The 18233-nt window shown below is 36.7% G+C and overlaps 2 long non-coding RNA genes across 12 annotated transcripts in view; one reads left to right on the top strand and one right to left on the bottom strand.

Annotated features, from left to right (window-relative positions):
• LOC112989847 (uncharacterized) overlaps positions 1–18233 on the bottom strand; it is a 201300-nt gene that overhangs the window by 107039 nt on the left and 76028 nt on the right. For 5 of the 7 annotated variants that reach the window (XR_010390180.1, XR_010390177.1, XR_010390175.1 and 2 more), the window contains exon 3: positions 13716–13771. This is a non-coding gene — a long non-coding RNA (uncharacterized LOC112989847). Of the gene's footprint in view, positions 1–5122; positions 5591–10834; positions 11091–13715; positions 13772–18233 lie in introns of those variants that run through there. The other 2 variants (XR_010390178.1, XR_010390179.1) reach the window with 2 other exon arrangements.
• Positions 1–18233, top strand: part of LOC112989846 (uncharacterized) — a 385773-nt gene that overhangs the window by 348516 nt on the left and 19024 nt on the right. For 4 of the 5 annotated variants that reach the window (XR_010390172.1, XR_010390170.1, XR_010390173.1 and 1 more), the window contains one exon: positions 15518–15796. This is a non-coding gene — a long non-coding RNA (uncharacterized LOC112989846). Of the gene's footprint in view, positions 1–15514; positions 15797–18233 lie in introns of all 5 variants that reach the window. The other variant, XR_010390171.1, reaches the window with a different exon arrangement.

Genomic DNA, 18233 nt, shown 5'->3' with positions numbered 1-18233 from the left:
GGTCTGTGACTGCAAGGACTGGGTAGAATGCAGTAAAATGAGTAAGAGGTTGAGGCCAACAGCAGATGAGCTAGAGTGCAGAAAGTGCCAGTAAAGGCCACTTTTTGTGACTAGAAAGAGTGTCTGGAGTAGGTATTAGATTTGAGCATTGGACTGCAAATACAAATGAGCCAGCATAAGGTCTGAACTCCGAAGGGTCTATTACACTGATCTAGTATCTAAGACCTGAGGCTGGCATATGCCACCTGACAAACTTCTAGGTTTGGGATGAGAAAGGATCACTAAACTAGAAATAAGAATTGGACTAGAATGGGGGTTGGTGTTAAGGTTCAAGCTAGCAGTGTCATCAAGCTGGAGAAAAATTTATATTCAAATGTCCTGCCTTTGCTTAGTATTGACAATGAAGGGTCACTGACTGCTGGTGGGACTGAGGACTACAAGGATGGTTTGTATGGGGCAAAGGAAGACATGTTCAGAATGGGTCCCTTGTCCAGCTTTGTCATTGGAGCTGGCAATAGTACTAGCTTCAGACTTTAAGGAGGCAAGTTATAGGTATGGCATATGGAGAGGGTCAGAAGCCATGACCTTTCTTTTGCAGTAGCTTGTAAATATGATGAATAAGCATCTTGCATAGAGTTATATGTTATTTATAAAATGAAGATGTGACTGCTAACAGCTACGCACATTTATCTCTGCATAACAGCTATTTTCAGTTACAGAAATTAAACATGTACAACTGTAATTCCACACAAATATTTCAGCCGTTATTTTAATCAGTAGGTTTTCAAAAGGAAAATAATATATCATATAAAGCTGCCCCCTTGGTACGCAGTATATATGCCATGGGTGTTGTTAGAAAAGGAGTTTGTAAAAATAAAGAAAATTGGAAGAAATGAGGAAGAGAGAAAGCAGAGATGACTGGGTTTACTCCTTTCTGATTTGAAATTGTATGCTCTTTCAAGGTCCAATTTAGTAAATCACTTTAGTTTTTGGTTAACCTTAATCACAGTAATAGTCCCTTTGATTTCAGTGTATGTACATGAGTAAAGTTAAGCACGTGCAAGAATGTGCAGGAGCGAAATACACAAAGGTAGCCATGATGCTAATAAGTTTATATTCTGTGTCGTTATATCCTAACACTTCATATGGTCCGAATCCAAATGAAATAACACATAGGAACAGCATGTCAGTGACAACCATCTCTAATTCTCAGTTTCCCACTAGGATTTAAATTAGAATCTGTTTTGTAGATATCTGGGCTGCATTCGTAAGGCAAGTCCAGTCTTGCAGTAATTGCACCGACTCCAGTTTGTTTCCTAAACCACCTCTTCTCTCTAGTTGTGCTTATTTTAGGGAATAAAGCTTATGCTGGAGAGGAAGTAATCTCAAACCTTATGAAATGTGCCCAGTATCTGTAGGCATCTAGAACATGGACAAACGAATTATTATGAATAAAGACAAGAAGAGTAGGAGGAAAAGTGTAGCATTTACATTAGGCAAGACCTTCGAAAGTCTGTCACCTACTTAGTATGGCACCTGCTGTAGGTGACCCTGCTTGAGCAGGAGGCTGGATGAAGTGGGCTCCAGAGATTGCTTCCAACCTCAAGCATTCTGTGATTCTGTGAGTTTTTCCTCTGACTTACCAGGGAAGAGGAACCCACATATAAAGGTCAGATAGGAGTCACGGTGTCCTCACAACAAGAGCAACACCTCAGTGTGCATCTGCAGGTCACTTTCTAAATGTTCAAATCTCTGTTGACAGGACTTAAATCCCACCCTTCCCCAGTCCCTAAGTGTTTCCATCCCCTTGGAATGGATAACCTGAACTTTGTCCCAAAGACAGCGAGCAGGGCTTTCCTTTCTTGCAATGGTCATTGTGATAGTTTAGTAATTCACCGTGATGTGGGAGGCCCAGGGTCATTTGTCTCTTTTGACTGAAGATGTTCATGTCTTCCTGGCATGTCATTTTAGAGGGTGCCCTGACAGTCATGATGGGACGGAGAGAAAGGGGCAAGGGACAGAATGAGTGTCACTCTCTGCTCATCCTTTTGAACTTGTTTTAAAAGATTTAGCTGATTCAGTTCAGGATTAGCTGCCCTGAAAAGAGAGAACAAGACTGAATGATATGAAATTCAGTAGAAACCAGCAAAAAATTCTATGCTTAGGAAAGAGAAATTAACTACAGTAGTACAGCTGGGACAGCAGCTGATAAGCTGCAGAACCAGAAGGCAGCAATACTACAGAGAAGGATCAGAAAGCTAGAATGGATCACAAAACTAATTAAAACAAAATATGACATGGCAACAGTGACAACACCAAGTTAAGTAAGACCATTTGTCTGACTGGATGCCTAAGCAGTAATTATTCCCCTCAGCTCAGCAGCAGTTATGTCCTGGTCTGAAGTACTGTGTTTGTGCATGCCAAAGTTTTAGATAAATACAGACAAATTAATGAGAAAAAAAAAAAACCCAAACCAAGAAGATGAAAAAGTGTTTTCAAAAACGTGGCTTAAGAAGAGAAATTGACAGAATTTCATTTCTTCAGCGTAGAAAAGATAAGTCTTCAGGCAAGGTGGATATAGCAGTCTTCCAGTGTGTTAGTGGGTGTTTAAATGAAAATAGTGATTGCTTGTTTTACAAGCCTAGTACTGGTAGAACAAAAAGATAAAGGCCTAGTGTTCAGGGAAGGGAAAAAATAGTTTCTAATCTTGGAAATGTACAGAAATGCTATGTAATCCTTTCGTAATCCTTTCATTATCCTTTTGAACAGGGATATCAAAATGAATTCAAGCTAGGCATATATGTTAAAAACCTGCTGAGTAATGCTGCTGAAACTGAATTACATTTAAGTATTCAAATCTTTGGGGAACCGTACAGTGAAAAACTGATGTTTCTTTGTAGTACGAGTATCTTCAGTGTTAAGTGAAACTTGAGTACAGATTTCAGGATAATTTGGGAACTAGGCTCCCAGTTTTCACCTAAATATCTCTGCAGATGCTTAAATCTTTTCTTGAGCTCCACCTAAGTCTTTTGAAGTATGTTCCTCTGTGTTGTACAGTATATCATATATGCCGATAATTTACTATGACTGAAGTTCTGAAGACTGCACTAAAGAAAATAAAAACTAAATAACTATAACAACAGCAATAAAGACCCTGGGATCCTACAGCATTCTAGATAGCATTCTTGAATACTTCTTGTGGGTTTATTCCTAATACCGTGAAATGAAAGAGAGTTCAGCTTTTAGCTTCATAGGGAGGTAAAACAAAGTCTCTGATTCTCTACCTTGGCTATTTTAGACATCTTAATCTCAATAATTCCTGTAGCTACAATTATATTTATTAAAAACATTTTTGTGTTGCAATTTCTGGGTTATTTCATGTTTATTTGGCAGGAGGAGAGAGAGAAAGAAATAAAAACTTTCCTCATATAAATTCCTTCTTTTAATTTTTAAAATCCCATGACTCAGCTAACTAGAAATAATGTGAATAGAGTTGCAGCACCAGCTTGTTTTTGAACTGGAAAACAAAGCATGCTGGTTATTGAATAACTACCAAAAAAAAAAAAAAAAAAAAAAAAGAGAGAGAGAGAATTTAAAACTTCCAGCATTTTAAAATGCTTAAGATTTAGCCTTAAGTTTTAGGCTACTTGTCAATGTTTTCTTGGTGTGCATATGCTGAGAAAATGAAATTCTATCCCTGACAGTGTGGATTTTGGGGTTAACATGTATCTGTTGGATAATTTGCTTTAATCTGTATTTATGATAGACAGGTTACCAGAGTCATGTAACTCCTTTCCCATGACAAGGTTTCATATTCTTGACATAAAGCTTATATCCTAAATCTTCTCATCCCTGGATTTTCCTTCCTGTTTCATTTGGAAGCTCTTCTTCTGCCAGTACAGGAAGGACCTGTACTGATGCCTATGTCCTTCTCCTGTGAAATACTGCATCATGACTGGACTGGTCAGAACATGACGCCCAAGTTAATTAAATCCACTAAACAGCAAAGTGTGTATCTCTCACATGGTATTTTTCTTTAATATGTAGCATTTCATTTTGTGGGACTAACATTGTGTAATCTCTTATACAGTGCTTCCTCATAGATGTGGTTTTTTGAATGTATCTTAAAGGAATGCTTACATATTCTACTCTGAGTAAAATATAATAATAATAATAATTATCCTAAACAGGAAATACTCCCATTGAAAGATTTTTTTATGAGAATTTTTCTGAACCATATTGAACCTATCATTTTCTTCTCAGGATAGAAGCACATTAAAAAGCACAGATTTTTATTATCTTGATTACCTACATTCAGAATGATTTGAAGCCTATCAGGAATTTGTGGCTCAGGGAGTATGTACTTGTTACCTTTGAATCATCACTATGATTCAAGATATGTCAGATATGTTATAGGTTGGTAATATGGTAATATTTCTCTGACTGCTGTTTAGATGCCTTGATTAAGTGAACTGGTGGTCTAATTCTAACTCTTGTTACTAAGTGTTCACTCATGATTTAGTGCTGCAAAATGTGGAGAACAAGCTGATTTATGCAAGGAGAGCCCTGTGGGATTAAGTGTGTCTTAAGCAGAACATTGACCTTGTGCTGGACCTCTGTACAGGAGTGAATGTCATACTGAATGAACATTAAAACCACAAAAAAAACCCCTTTTTCATCTTGGAAAGTCTTTAATCAAAACACTAAATCTTAACTCATTACTACTTCATCTGTAAGAAAAATTACTAAGGCATTGGAGGTTAGGGAACTTCTCCAGAAGATAAAGAGTTGGCGAGTTAACAGATATTTAATAATATATATATTGAAAAATCTTCTGGTTCAAAGAGCTGAAAAAATTATAGCATGCATCTGATGCCATACAATTCAGGAAAGTCAGTCTTTGAGATTTTGTTGGTATGTATCAATTGTTTGAATATTTCCTCTTTAGTTTGTACATTTAATGTTGTTATTAGCAAATAAATTTTGTTACCCCTCTTGGAAGTGTTGATACCATGCGTAAGATTTTGAAGGGAAGCCATGTCTATGTGATCGGAGGTGGGGGGGGCGGCGGCAAGAAGTGATCGGTGGCATGTCAAACGGAGAGGCAGGAGCAAGCCTCATTTATGCCTGTTTACAGCAGCCAGGTCAAAAGGACTCTATTATAATGCTCCATATGCATAACAGTCCTTTTTAGCCCACCCTTTGGGTTTTCTGGTTTTCCCGAGTGCCTGTGCCTTGAACAAAGGCTTCTGCCAGTCTGTTTGCCTGTTGCTATGCTGATTCAGGGCACCTACTAATAGTCATTTGCGACTCATTAGGATGAGTCATCATGGCAGTAACTGGCAGCTAAGCAGAGGTGGAGAGCCTGAAAGGTGAAGTTAGCATTTTCTTAAGTTCACTTGTTCTTCCATAGCAGGCTTACATGCAAATAACCTAAGTCTTTCGGGGGTATTACCTGTATGGTCCTTGTCTCTTTGTGACCCTCATTAGTTCTGCAGTGCCCCCGGCCCTAGCCAGTGACCTCTCATCACACGCCTGCTGGGTGCAGAGTCCGTGTTCCTCACTATTAGCCCTCCAGGGCACCAGATGCCTGCAGGGAATGAGGTTGAGGAAGTCACAGCTCCGTTTTTCACTAGCTTAATGAGGTTAGTGATAGACTTTGAAAGACATGACGCGATTGATTTCTTGGCAAACAGCCATTGTGAAATTCCTCATTACAATGTCTCTTTCAATCTCTCCTAAATTTTGGTGATCAAATAGCCAAAGCCTGTCCAGGACTGAAAAGGAAAGAGATCTTTCTTTCAGGATTTGTTAAGGACAGATCAAAATCAGCTGTTTAGAAAAGGGCTGGAATACATACTTGATGTATATCTACATACTGGTAGTTTTTATTTAGTTCTTATTATTTAGGTCCATGATATTTTGTTGCTGCATGTATAGTACAACAAACTTTAAGAAGTAAAACAGAGAATTTAGTATAGTGACAAATGAACAAATGATGGGATAAAATAAGACCCAAAGAAAATCTTTACTGGTACTGGTGAATCAGATCTATCTTTCTTGCCTGTCCTTCTCTCTCTCCTTCTTAAATAAAAATATATACCTTTATATTATAATAAATAAAATGATATGGGCAATTTTAGTTCTTTGCATTCTCCTAAATACTTCATATCACCACAGCACTGAAATTTAAGAGATTAAAATGCTACCTGTGGTGTAAGACGTCATCTATTAGCCAGTTAAGAGCAGATGAATCTATCTCGACCTATCAGTTTTTTTAAAAGTTTGCAGAATGTGTGCAAACGTTGCTTTAGCTCTCGCTGCTTGCTTGTGAGCAGGTTGTTGACGTTGTGTGTGATTGGTTGTCTAGTTCGTATCGATTGTGCCTCCGTGTGGGAACGCGTAACGTAGCACTAGGTTGTTAATGCGAATGCTCACAAAAATAGCGTAAGCAATTCCTCCACCATATAGTGAAAGAGAATCCTGAAGTAACTTAATCCTAACAAACTTTTTCATATCCTGAAGGAACTTTTTTACATAGCATTAAATTAAATTGAGACTGTCCTTGCCCACAGGCTGTGTGGCTACCTCCCTCCCTCCCTTCCCCCCTCCTGCCCCCCCCCCCCCAAATGTCATACAAGGAAAATTCAGTAAGTATGTCTCTCTCTTATACCCTTACCTAAGGGTACCTACCTTACTTATCTACCTCTGCTGTCCATTGTTAAAGACAAAATGTACAACTACAGTTCCACCCACTGTCTTCATGAATATTCATTAAAAGAGCAAGAATATTAATGGAGAGTAAACATAAAAAAGAGTGCAACTTCAACAAGGTAAAAACCAAAACACACAAGTGTCATTTCAGTGCCGTCATCACCAACAATACCATGGAAACTTTCTTGTTGTATTTTTTAAAAAATATTTCTACTTTATTTATACAACTATTTTCACAATTGTTTCCTTTTCTCAATTAAAATTATTCTGTTTTCTAAAGGCAGATTTAGGAGATACAGAGTATTAGCCTGGAAGAGCATCTGCAGTGTAGAGAGGGAAGAATTGAATGGTGCATGTACTGACCTTTTAGAATACCTTGCCACTACAAGCAATTCCCAGTGAAATAAAGACATTTAAGTAGGATGATTTTTTTGATTCTCTTGCTGGTTCTTTCTCAGAAGTTATCATTTAACTATCTGTTTGATTTCATATAAAAAGTAGCACAAAATAACAAAACAAGAATGTCATGTGTATCTCTAAAGAGCACACAGCAGAAAAAAGGCAGACATATCTTGTATTAAAGGAAACAGATTGCATGCTATTTTTCTGGTGTATCTTTCTAAACCTGTCACATTTATAGCTGTTGATTTGGCCAAACGACAGTAAAATTTCTCAGTTGTTCTCTAACACCTCACTAGAAAGCAGTTGTTTGGGTCAGAGATAATTGTTTTCTGACTTACGACTCATGGGTTAGACCAACTGGCTCTTCAAATACCATTGTTTAAATACCCAGTAGGGAAACAAGAATCACTCTACTAGGTAAACATACCTTGATGGAAAGACGCTTTTCTTTTTTTTTTTTTAGCTTTTTTTTGTTGTTCTCTTCCTTGGGTTCCTCACTATTCTCTTATGCCTATCTAAAATTATGATAAAATATGGCAGTTACTGTCAGTATATAAAGGTCAGGCAAATGGTGTCACACATCTTTTTCAATCTGTATTTTTGCAAATACGTAATATATTTAAACTCTATTTAAAATTAATCTTGTAATAATGTACAATAAAACATTACTTAGATGTTCTCTGCTTTGTTTCCCTTTTCTTAATTATCAAGCTTTTCCTTTGTTCTAGAAATCCACTGTTCTCATATAAGCTTTTAATTCTTGTAAGGCCTTTTTGGAGTCCCAGGTATATGTTACCTCTTTACTTCTTTTTAAAAAGAAATAAGGGTTCAAATAAAGAAGCATGCTCATATAGCCATGTATCCAGTGCATTCCACAACCTGGCTTAATTTCCAACATTTTAGAAGAATCATTTCTAATGCAAGCAAGAACTCATTCTTTACTGAAACTCTTAAAAGGATCAAGATTGTTAAGCAAGGATGAATCTTGTCTGCTGAATGTCTACCCCAGTTGAAGATGTCTGGTACTTTGCTCTTCTCAGGGGATATTTTGAAATTTTATAGCAATTTTGCAGGGTTTTTATCTATGTGTTTGTGTAGATAAGCTGCTTTTTTAAGCTAATACTGTATCCCAAGTGTAGTATAGCATATGCATTCACGCAAATTACAGTGAAGCAAACATTGTGTGATTAAAGACTGGGTTCATGTGCGTTGGGTTGACTTAGGAACGCAGTCATCATTACTAGGCTTCCAGGAGCATCCAGCTGTTCTCCTCACAACTGTACTGTTCTTCAATGCCGTTTTCTAATGCATAACTATCACTCCTAATGTTTTTATAATGAAGTGCTGCCTATTTACCACAGCTAGACTGTTGTAGATGCTGTACAAATACACATTAAGTAGAAGTTCTAAAAACACAGGGTTTTTTTTTTTGTTTTTTTTTTTGTTTTTTTTTTTTTTTTTTTTTTAGAATTTCATATTATTACAGTAGTCATCCAAAGTCAGTCAAATTAAGGCCAAGGCAACACTCCTATTGAATTTGAGGCTCAATCTTTGATCCAAACCATGCCCAACAAAAATATTCCTCACATAATCTGTATTGTTTCCTTTGCAGTTTTGTTTGTGTCCTGTTTGTATGAAGCTTTTTAAATCAGAATAGATATTAATGAGGAAAGTTAATCTTTTTCATTCTTGACATTTTATTGTTTTGTGAGGCTCTGAAATTTAAAGTACTGGTATTAATCTCACTTGAAGAGGAAACATTACGCTACAATATTCTGGATATGTGTTCATGTCAGAAGGAGATAATTCTACTGATGTGACAAAGAATTTAGCAAATTCTACATGACTGCACAGAATTCTACTTTCTTTGGAAAGGTGCATGTTCTTGAACTGGGTTGTGCATATTCTCTGCTCTATTAAGTATTTAAGATAAGAATGCTTAGGTGAATGCTCACCACTGCTCTGTGCTGCAGGTCCTCCTTTAGTGCAGCTGTTTACAGGCAAGTAAAGCAACTGAACACAGCATTACACTTTTGGAAAAAGTTCCTTCTTTTATGCCATAGTGAGATGTGAGAAGATCAAGGGCTAAGTAAGAGTGATGCATTTCATAACTTCTGCTTGCGATTGTTGTTGATTTCTGAAATGGCATAATCATTGACTGAACTGTTTCAAACCTTTTTATTCTGAGAGAAATACCATGCATGTTTTCTATTTTATTTTTTTTTCATTTAAACTCGGGGGGAAAAAAACAAACATTTCACATGAAAACTCTAGTCATCGTTGTATATCTGAATCAAGTTTCGTAACACAGAGCTTGAAAGTGTAGCCCTGAGATTAGGTGGTTCACCAGTAGCCAGTCTCAGTAGACTTACTGCTGTTTCTAATGGAGCTGATTTTGATTTACAGAAAAGGCTCAAATGATTTTGACTGGCATTTCCAATCTGTCAATGTATAATAAGTTGAAGTGGAGCATCATCCCTAAGTCACCTCACTTAAAAAAAAAAAAAAAATCAGCATCAGCAACAAAAAACAACACTCTCTCCTCCCCTTCATTATTCAGTAGCTCAGTGAAGCTCAGTGGACAGGCGTGAGGGTAGATGGTTGAGGGCTAAAGGGACCTTGAGCACTGAGGAAGACTACACTGAGCTCTAGCAATTTAAACAGCCTACTGAATTATTAGCAAGACTAAACCCGCAGTAATATGAACTAGTTAAACTGTATGCATTTGCTTAACACTAATTCTGCAGCAAGAACATTAGCTGTGCATTTGTACATCACTGCTTTTATGTCTCATCCGCCAAGCTGGGTCAGCAGGTGTTGCTTACAGGTTCCGTAACTCCTGGAGTTCTGGAAGTAGTTTTCTGCAGGATGCCTTTCAATGAGAAGGTTTTTTTAAGGATAGCATTGATATAGTTCTAAGTGTGAGCTTGGGTGTAAAAATGAATCTAATGACACCTTTACTCAGTATCATACTTTTTTATTTCTTAAGGACTTTGATTTTTGCCTAGTGCAAATCAGCTCAAAGAAGGCTATGACAGGCATGAATTTGGACCTCATATAGTAAAGAAAATCTTGCAAAATATTTCCCCCCACCAGGCAAGCCTCTTTTAGATGGTCTCTTTTTAATGAATGGAGCTCACTAGAAATGTTATGATCTCTTACATTATTGTTTAGTTTCACAACCCACTTAACTGCATTTCAATTTATAGTAAGTTGAAATGTTTGCTTAAGGGTTGATATTAGAACTGCTTATATCTTCTATTAAATTTGTTTATTGTTCTTAGACTTTTGATCATATATTTTTATCCTTACACAACCTCCTTCTGTTTCAATACTTAGTAGAGTAACACAGAAATTAAAGTTAAGGAGCAGCACATTTTTGAACATCATATCCCTCTCGTATCAGTTTCTGTGTTCAGTAACAAATTTTAGACAATTTTTTCCACAACCAAAGTGATTTTTTTCATATCGTTCAGAGTTTATAAGTGACTACAAAGAAAACTGTAAGACTGCCTACCTGCTGGGCATTGTCATCCTGGTGGAGTGGAAAGCAACTCCTCAATATACTCTACAGAACTAAAGCTAGTGTATTGCCATTCATTTAAACTGTATAATATAGTAAAGGATCCTTTCATATCAAAGACATTTTTAATTGCATGTTTCTAGACAGCCCTTTTTTGATTTTCACACTGTCTCACACAAAAAAACACAAGCCCCAAATGTTAAAAATTAAATCATTCAGCAGAGCTTTATTTGCTATTTCTTGGGGATTGTTTTCAAACTGAGAAATAACATTCACTAGAAGATTGAAGACTATGAGCCATATGCTCTTGTCTGTTTATAGAGGGCAAAGGAAAACAGAACAGCTTTTACTCTACATAGGAGAGTAGAGGATTGCTGTTTGAGGGAGAAAGCAGCCACTTTCTCAGTATTTGATTGCCTCTTCTACACGCAGGCTGTATGCATGAGCTCTCCTGTAAGCAGAACAGTCATTTCTCAGGAATATGGCAGAATTCCCAGTGCAGTCACACAGTAAATACCTGCTGCTCTGACTTTCTATGTGCTTCAGAAAGGACAGGGTGTATATATTAGATTGATATGTTTTGATAATCACAGTGTAAGAATGAGGATTTAGGGTCTGGCTGCTTGAAGAAACTCCATATGTAGACTGCCCTTTACAAGAATTTCCATATATCGGTAACACTTTAACTCCAAAGTAAAAATCCTCTCTGAGAGTATGATTTGAGACTCCTCTGTTTTAGAAGAAGTGTCTAGAGGAAGTTAGAAATAGCTTGATTCTTCAGCCCAGAATGCAAAGAGGTGTTCTAGGTCACTTTTCTCAGGCAATTTAAGGCAGTATGACTAGCTGTTTTCTAGACAGGTAGTAGCAGGCCAGAAGAATTTTGATTTACAGAAATCCTCAAATGATCAGTTCTGTTATGATAACATATATATAGTCTCTTATCCAGAAAAAAATGACATTTATGTTGCTCAGAGAGCACAGTATATGGCTCTGAAGAATCTGAGGGATCCTGGGACAAACTATTCTCCAGTGAAGGGATCCCTTACACAAGAACAAGGAGGCCCTACTTTTCCAAATTGCTAAAGGGCTGTGCCTGTCAGCAGGTAATGTGGATGTCACCTCAGCAGCTAACTATAAACCCCTTTCTGAAGGGTTTAAGAGCCACACTGAAAGGCAGTTAATGCTGCAGAGCTATGTTGTATTTTTATGATCACATTTCAGAGCCAGGAAAAGCAAAAGAAGAACGGGGGGGGGGGGGGGGGGGGAAGAGAACTTTAAATGTCACACAGCAGGGTACCACAGTCCTCCCCTGGTGTAGCCACCATATGATGACAGGAGATTGTGACAGGGGGCCCAGCATAGTTTGGAGAAGTCACTAGCAGCTTGCTTTGGTAGCCCTGAGTGCTCTACTTCATAGCATGTAATGCCTGCTACTTCTAATAACAGTAAATTTACTGAATTAGAAGATCTGGTTATAGTCTTATCTGTAAATATATAGATATCTTAGATGTATTCAGGGCTAGAAAGCTGGCTGAGTATATACACTTTGCATTAATTGTTCATGTTTTAGTAATGTAGACTATTTCAGTAATAACTGAACTAAGTGTAAACTCAGCTCTTCCTTCCCTCCAAGCTGTAAGTTTTGTGAACATAAGCCATTTTTTAATTCTGTTTTGCTTACAATAAAAGATACTGTTCCATGGCTTATGCCCCTCATTTCTATCACAGTACACCTGAGTAGGGAAGATATGTAAGTGGTTCCTGAATAATATTTTGAAGGCTATATTCATTTTTCTTGGCTGTATTAATCATCGGCCACCTGCTAATATGTGATAGGTTGATCCTAAATGAATCGTCATATCTCCTCTTAGTAGTATATGCTAGACAATTCAGTTTTGGATTTGTCAGTCTCTTGCATAACCTAATCCATTTGTTCTACTATTTTGAAGTACCTATTTTTCTCTGTGACTTTCAAAAGCAAAAGATAGGTCTTTCTGTGCTTCATTGAACAGCTTTTAGGTCTCTTTTCTTATTTTTGATGGACAATTACTGTATTTTATTGATCTGTACCTTATGTTTGTTAAGTACACAACATACACAGAGCTGGAATACTTTGTCTTCTACAACAGAAAGTTTAATTTCAAAAGGTATTTTTCCATTTCATTTACTGAAGTAGTTTTTTTTTTTTTTTTAATATAAGCACATTTTTTATATTCCTTACATTCTTATTGACAAATGAAACGGGTGGGTGGTACTGCATGGTCTTTACTTAGTAGAGAACCTGAACAGTCTCTAGCAAGTTCTGAAATTGTGGTTTTCTGTCTGAATAAGATGCAAGAAAAAAGCATCATGATATATCTTCTTGTGGTGTTAAATTATACTTTGATTCTGATCAATACATCTAGATACTGGTGTTAACAGCTTTCATACTCAACAGAGCTAGTCATCCTACCTTCTTTAACTGGGTGTATATTGCAGTCCTGACTATGAATGACTGTGCCAAAATCTAATTAGAGGAACGCTGACTGAGCAGCACAACGGCTAGAATTTCTTGTTCAAGCAGAGGAGGACAGAGTTTCAGTTTTCGTATGTAAAACTGAAACAAACTTGTGAAGGGATCCCCTTTCTTTTGGCATTATGCTGCAGACCATAGCATTTAAACTAGTTTCTTCATATCCTACTGTAAGTCACCAGAGTTTTGTTCTATAAAAAGTCCTTTACCCCATGCTTTTAAATGACTGAGTGCAAAATCTATCCCTTTTATTTTTAAGTTCATCTCTGTGCATTCATGGGTTTTGTACAGTGTGTGTGTTTGCAAGAAGCCATCACATAAGCATTTCCTGCTTCCCTTTCAAAATCTGAGTCTTAATGATTCTAATTTATACACAAGTGCAAGCCATAAAAATAAAGACATTTCCATGGTTTAAGCAGAAGTGAATGTCAGTGTAGATTATTCCCTCTTCAGGAATCTTCTCTCTTTGCCCTCATCTTCTATAACAACATAAAGAAAAGCAGTATATTCCCCTTTGTGTCAATCACCAGTTTTCTATTCTTGAAATAAATTACTCTTGTTTACCTTAGATTCTTTTCCTCCTCTTTCTGGCTTGTCTTTTCTCTTGTTTGTTCTCCAGCCTAAAAAAAAATAAATGAAACAATGGGAAGTGGGGATAGGGTGAACTACTATAACTATGTGATGATTCCTAATTGCAGTTTTCATTGTGCTAATAGTAATTATTCATGCCAAATTACATGGTACATAGATAACTTTATCCTCACTATTAATATGTTGAGCTTTCTGTTTTATAAGTCATTCTGAACAATTAACAATACTTATTTTTGGTAAAATGAAATTTAGAAAAATAATTAATTCTAATGTGCTACTCTGCAGATAATTAATTCCACTGAAACAATGTGACTAGCTAGAAGACTTTTCATGGACTTAAAGGCAAAATTAATATGTAATCACTATTAAACTCTCAAGTAGACAAATTGCCATAGAGCTACTATTCTTTTTTTAAATGGAAACAAGCATACATCTATTCAGGAAAATGGCTGCTAGTCATTTTAACACTAAAAGGCACTCTAATGTGGTGAGGAAAACACACTGATGTTGGTAAAATCAGTAACCGTGAGTCAATCGTACATAACAAATCTTTCGTCTTGCAGTGTTGAAGAGCATAGATATTTCTATTCTGTACTGTAACAGCGGTTTAAAGCAATACGTTAGGACTGATGCTTTCTCTCTGTCTGAAATAACAAAGCCAATCAATTAATATATAGTCTAGCAAGCTGTGTTCCTCCCTGGCTAGTATAAATGCTACAGTGTAGCCTCCCCTAACAAACATGTAATTAGTTGCATAGAAATAATACAAAGGTTCTTGGAGAGGTGTTATCTGGATGCACTTCACTCAAAGATAATACACAATGAAACTCTTCTCAGATTATGAAATCAATTTTTCTGTATTACCATGTGCTCTCAAAAGACCACTTCCATGGCAAGTAGTATAAATGTGCTTTGCTGAATGCTCTTGAAGAGAATAGACCTATTTTGGACATGGGGAAGTTTGTGAAGAGTTGTGTTATCATCACTCTCACTTCGAGAGCAGGAAGACCCATCCTGGCCAGGAACCTTCCCAGTAGAGTGGAGGGGAGACTTTCATCCTAGCTCCAAGTGTTTAGTACTTATTTATCTGTCTCAAACAATGACAGGTAATATTCAGTAAAAGTATCAGGGGACAGCTATACACAGGTCTAGCTTTCCAAACTTCTCAATATCGGCCTAATACTGTTGGTGCTGAACTTACTAGGAAACTGTCCTGCATTTTTCTTTGGGGTAGAACTAAGCTGCTTTTGAAAACTTGGGGCAAAAGCATCAAAATGGCGTGTGTGTCTTAGTGGATAATGAGTGTGAAGCAGCTGTTAAAGAACTCTACTTCACTTGTAAACTCTTTGATGGGAGGGGACTAACTCAGTATTTATGTTGCTAACATAGTGGGATCCTGCAGGGTTGACTGCAATTGTAATCATGTGGAGACCTAAAGTTTATTCAGTCCCACTGATAAGTCTTTTGAGCCTCAGATTAGCCTGGACCTATGTGCAATATAAGAAATAATAATTATAATTAAATAACAGGAAATAATAATTAAATAAAATTAAATAAAAATAAGAAATTATCAGATAATAGTACTGTTCCTCATAGCCTTCTCTTCTGTCTGCCCCGTCTCTTTATTTTCTTTTTTTTCTGGACTTTTTGTCCCCCTTCCCCCCATAGGTCTTGTTTGTTTTGTATACTATTCAGTTAGTACACTGAATATTAAAGCTGCAGATTGAAACAAATAAAATTTTTCCATGCTCTTTTTGTTGGCTTGGCATCAGTAGCCCACTGAAGAATGCTGACAATTCTGCTGCATCAGCTGATGAAGCCTGTGTGCACCAGTGCTCTGACATGCTAGATTGCTCTATATAAGGCAAAGAGTTTTGATTTTGGAAGCCAGAAAGAGTTGCAGCAATTTCAACTACAGTCAAAAGAAGGAAAAACCTCTATCTTGGAGAAATAGAAAAGATCAGCAAGAAAAGGCAAGGACTCCTGCTTCAGAGAAGTTGATTCTAGGAAATTCCAAGCACCTTCAGTGCCAAGTGAACATTATGGAAATTGTGGTAAGTCTTCACATCATCTGATTAGACACTTGAAATTTTTCACATCACAGTGAACAAACTGGAAAATTAAGAGAGTAAATTAAAATGGTTTGATTGTTTTTTAATGAAAGTAGCATGCTTACATGTAAAAGTAAAAACTAAAAATGCAATTAAAAAGTTAAGCCATACATTAAAAAATTCTGACTGGCTGAAAAAATATACAGAAGAAATCTATGTAAATAGTCTGATTACTCATCTATGCTTGTGTGCTCAAATGTCCCTATTCTGGTTCAATAAGGACTTGTGAATATTTCTGGGCAGCTAGAATTCATGAGTTCACAGTTCCTGCAGTTTGAGACACTCAGTGAACTTACTTTTCTTGTCTTCTCTTGTCAAGGTTACTACAAAGCAATCGGCAAAGTTGAAACTGATTTTTTTTTTGCACGTTAGTATGGGTTTTTCTGTCAGTTGTTATATTGGAAAATATCATATGACCTTTTCCAGGTTTGAACTTGAAATGCATTAGCGGAGAGCCATGCAGAAAATATTTTATCCAGCCAGGGCAAAAATATTCACATCCAGCTTTGACAAAATTCAATCAAATCTTTGCTTGTTCAGAAACAGAGATTAAACTTCATCCAGGGTTGTTTGAGTGAATGTATTTTATGTTCCAGGTAAAATGCCTCCCATCCATTTTGAATGGCCATTAGTGTTTCCTCAGGTTTTGTATGAATAATCGCATTTTATAAAAGTTTGTTTTACGTAATAAATGATTAGATGGGTACGTTCTCAGCAGGTATATTGCACTTCTGGCCTACACACATACATGTTGCAAGTTCAAACTGGAAAGAAAATTTTGGAAACAATAAAAATGTGAAATGCTTAGTTAAACATGGAAGTATTATTAAATCAGATGACCATGATGTTTGTATCGTGCTAATGGAGAGGAAATCTTGATCAATGCTTTATACATTTGCGCATGGTTACCATTGCTATGGATTCTTCAATACTCAGTACAGCTTTTATTGTTTATTTAATCTCATCTAAGATTCCTCTCCTCAGCATGTTAGGGTTGGTCATTATGTAGTGTATTGCATGGGAAAAACAAGGCATGCTAAGAAGAAACAAACATATTAGAAAGAAGCCTAAAGGTTTTGAAAAATTGTTTTAATCAAATGATTTTCCATTTTTGCAATAAGAAAGAACAACAACAATTAGAAAGATATGCTTTACTTATGTTTGTATTTGAAGAACAGAATAATCAATACTAATTAAATGTTGGGTCATGTATTTGATAGTCAGAAATAATAAACAAGATAAAGGGCTTGGAATTGTCTGTTTTTGAAATAGGATATTGCAGACAACTGATGCCAAGACCAGATAGACCCACTTATATTAGCTTCTTCCTTTCAGTTAGAGTAGTTATTTCTGTGCTGGTTTTATCAGGATGTTCTAGAATCCTGGGAAAATAGTTCAGACAAAGAGCTATTTGTGAATACATGTTGTGTATTGCAAAAAAACTGTCTTGAGAATTAGAGCATTTATCATCTAATGATCTCAAAGTTTTCTTAAAAGGACAAAGTCACTAACCCCTCTCAGAGGAACTAGAAAAATGTCTATGTGTGTTTTGTACTTTATTAAATAAAAAGAAGTGTTTTGAGAATCAGGCTAAACTAAGAATTTCAGTCTGAATGCTGTAATTCATTCATGTTGTGCTTCTCTTGCAATGCAAAACAGACTGAGCAAAGAGAGACATGGCTAAGGAGGAAGACCTTTTCTCTGAGGTCTCCACTGTGTGCATAATGCTGGCAGAAGTACTTCCTACATCAGCTCTCTCTCTCTTCCTCCATGCTAATACAGAGGAAGTGTTGAAGATGTTAGGTGTAGATCACTTTTCTAATATTTCCAAGAAGATAAATGCCTTGTAAACTTCTCACCTAACTAATGCTTGGGATGGCATAACGCTGCAGCAGAGCACTCTCCATGAAGATTCAAACATTTAATTAAGGAAGGTATATTTAGCTAGCATTTTACTAGCCTAGTCCTTCTCAGATTGGCTCTATTTGTACTAGTAAACTAAAAGAACTTGGAAACAAGAATGAGCTCTGGCTCTCATTGATCTATGCTATGGGCTTGTTAGGAGAGTGTGGGGCATCTTTTTGATCCAGACTTACCAGCTCTCTTCCCAGACAATACATAGCTATGGTTCAAAGGCTAGTACTTACAGGGGACCATTCACAACCAGTTTGGATGTGGCCACCACACTTTAAAGTGTAAGAGAATTTAATGTTAAGGTCATGCCAAAGAAAAGTCTATGACCAGTTTTATTTACTAGTACGAATGCAGCCAGTATCACATACCCTTCTCATCTGGTGATATAAGGAACTGATTGCCCTTCCTAGCTGTTTAATATTCTTTTATAGTACTATCCCAGTCCTCCTAACAGTGATGACTTGGT

The sequence above is a fragment of the Dromaius novaehollandiae genome, chromosome 8 (genome assembly GCF_036370855.1).
Source record: "Dromaius novaehollandiae isolate bDroNov1 chromosome 8, bDroNov1.hap1, whole genome shotgun sequence".
Lineage (NCBI taxonomy): Eukaryota > Metazoa > Chordata > Aves > Casuariiformes > Dromaiidae > Dromaius > Dromaius novaehollandiae.
This window is presented reverse-complemented; position numbering and strand designations above follow the sequence as displayed.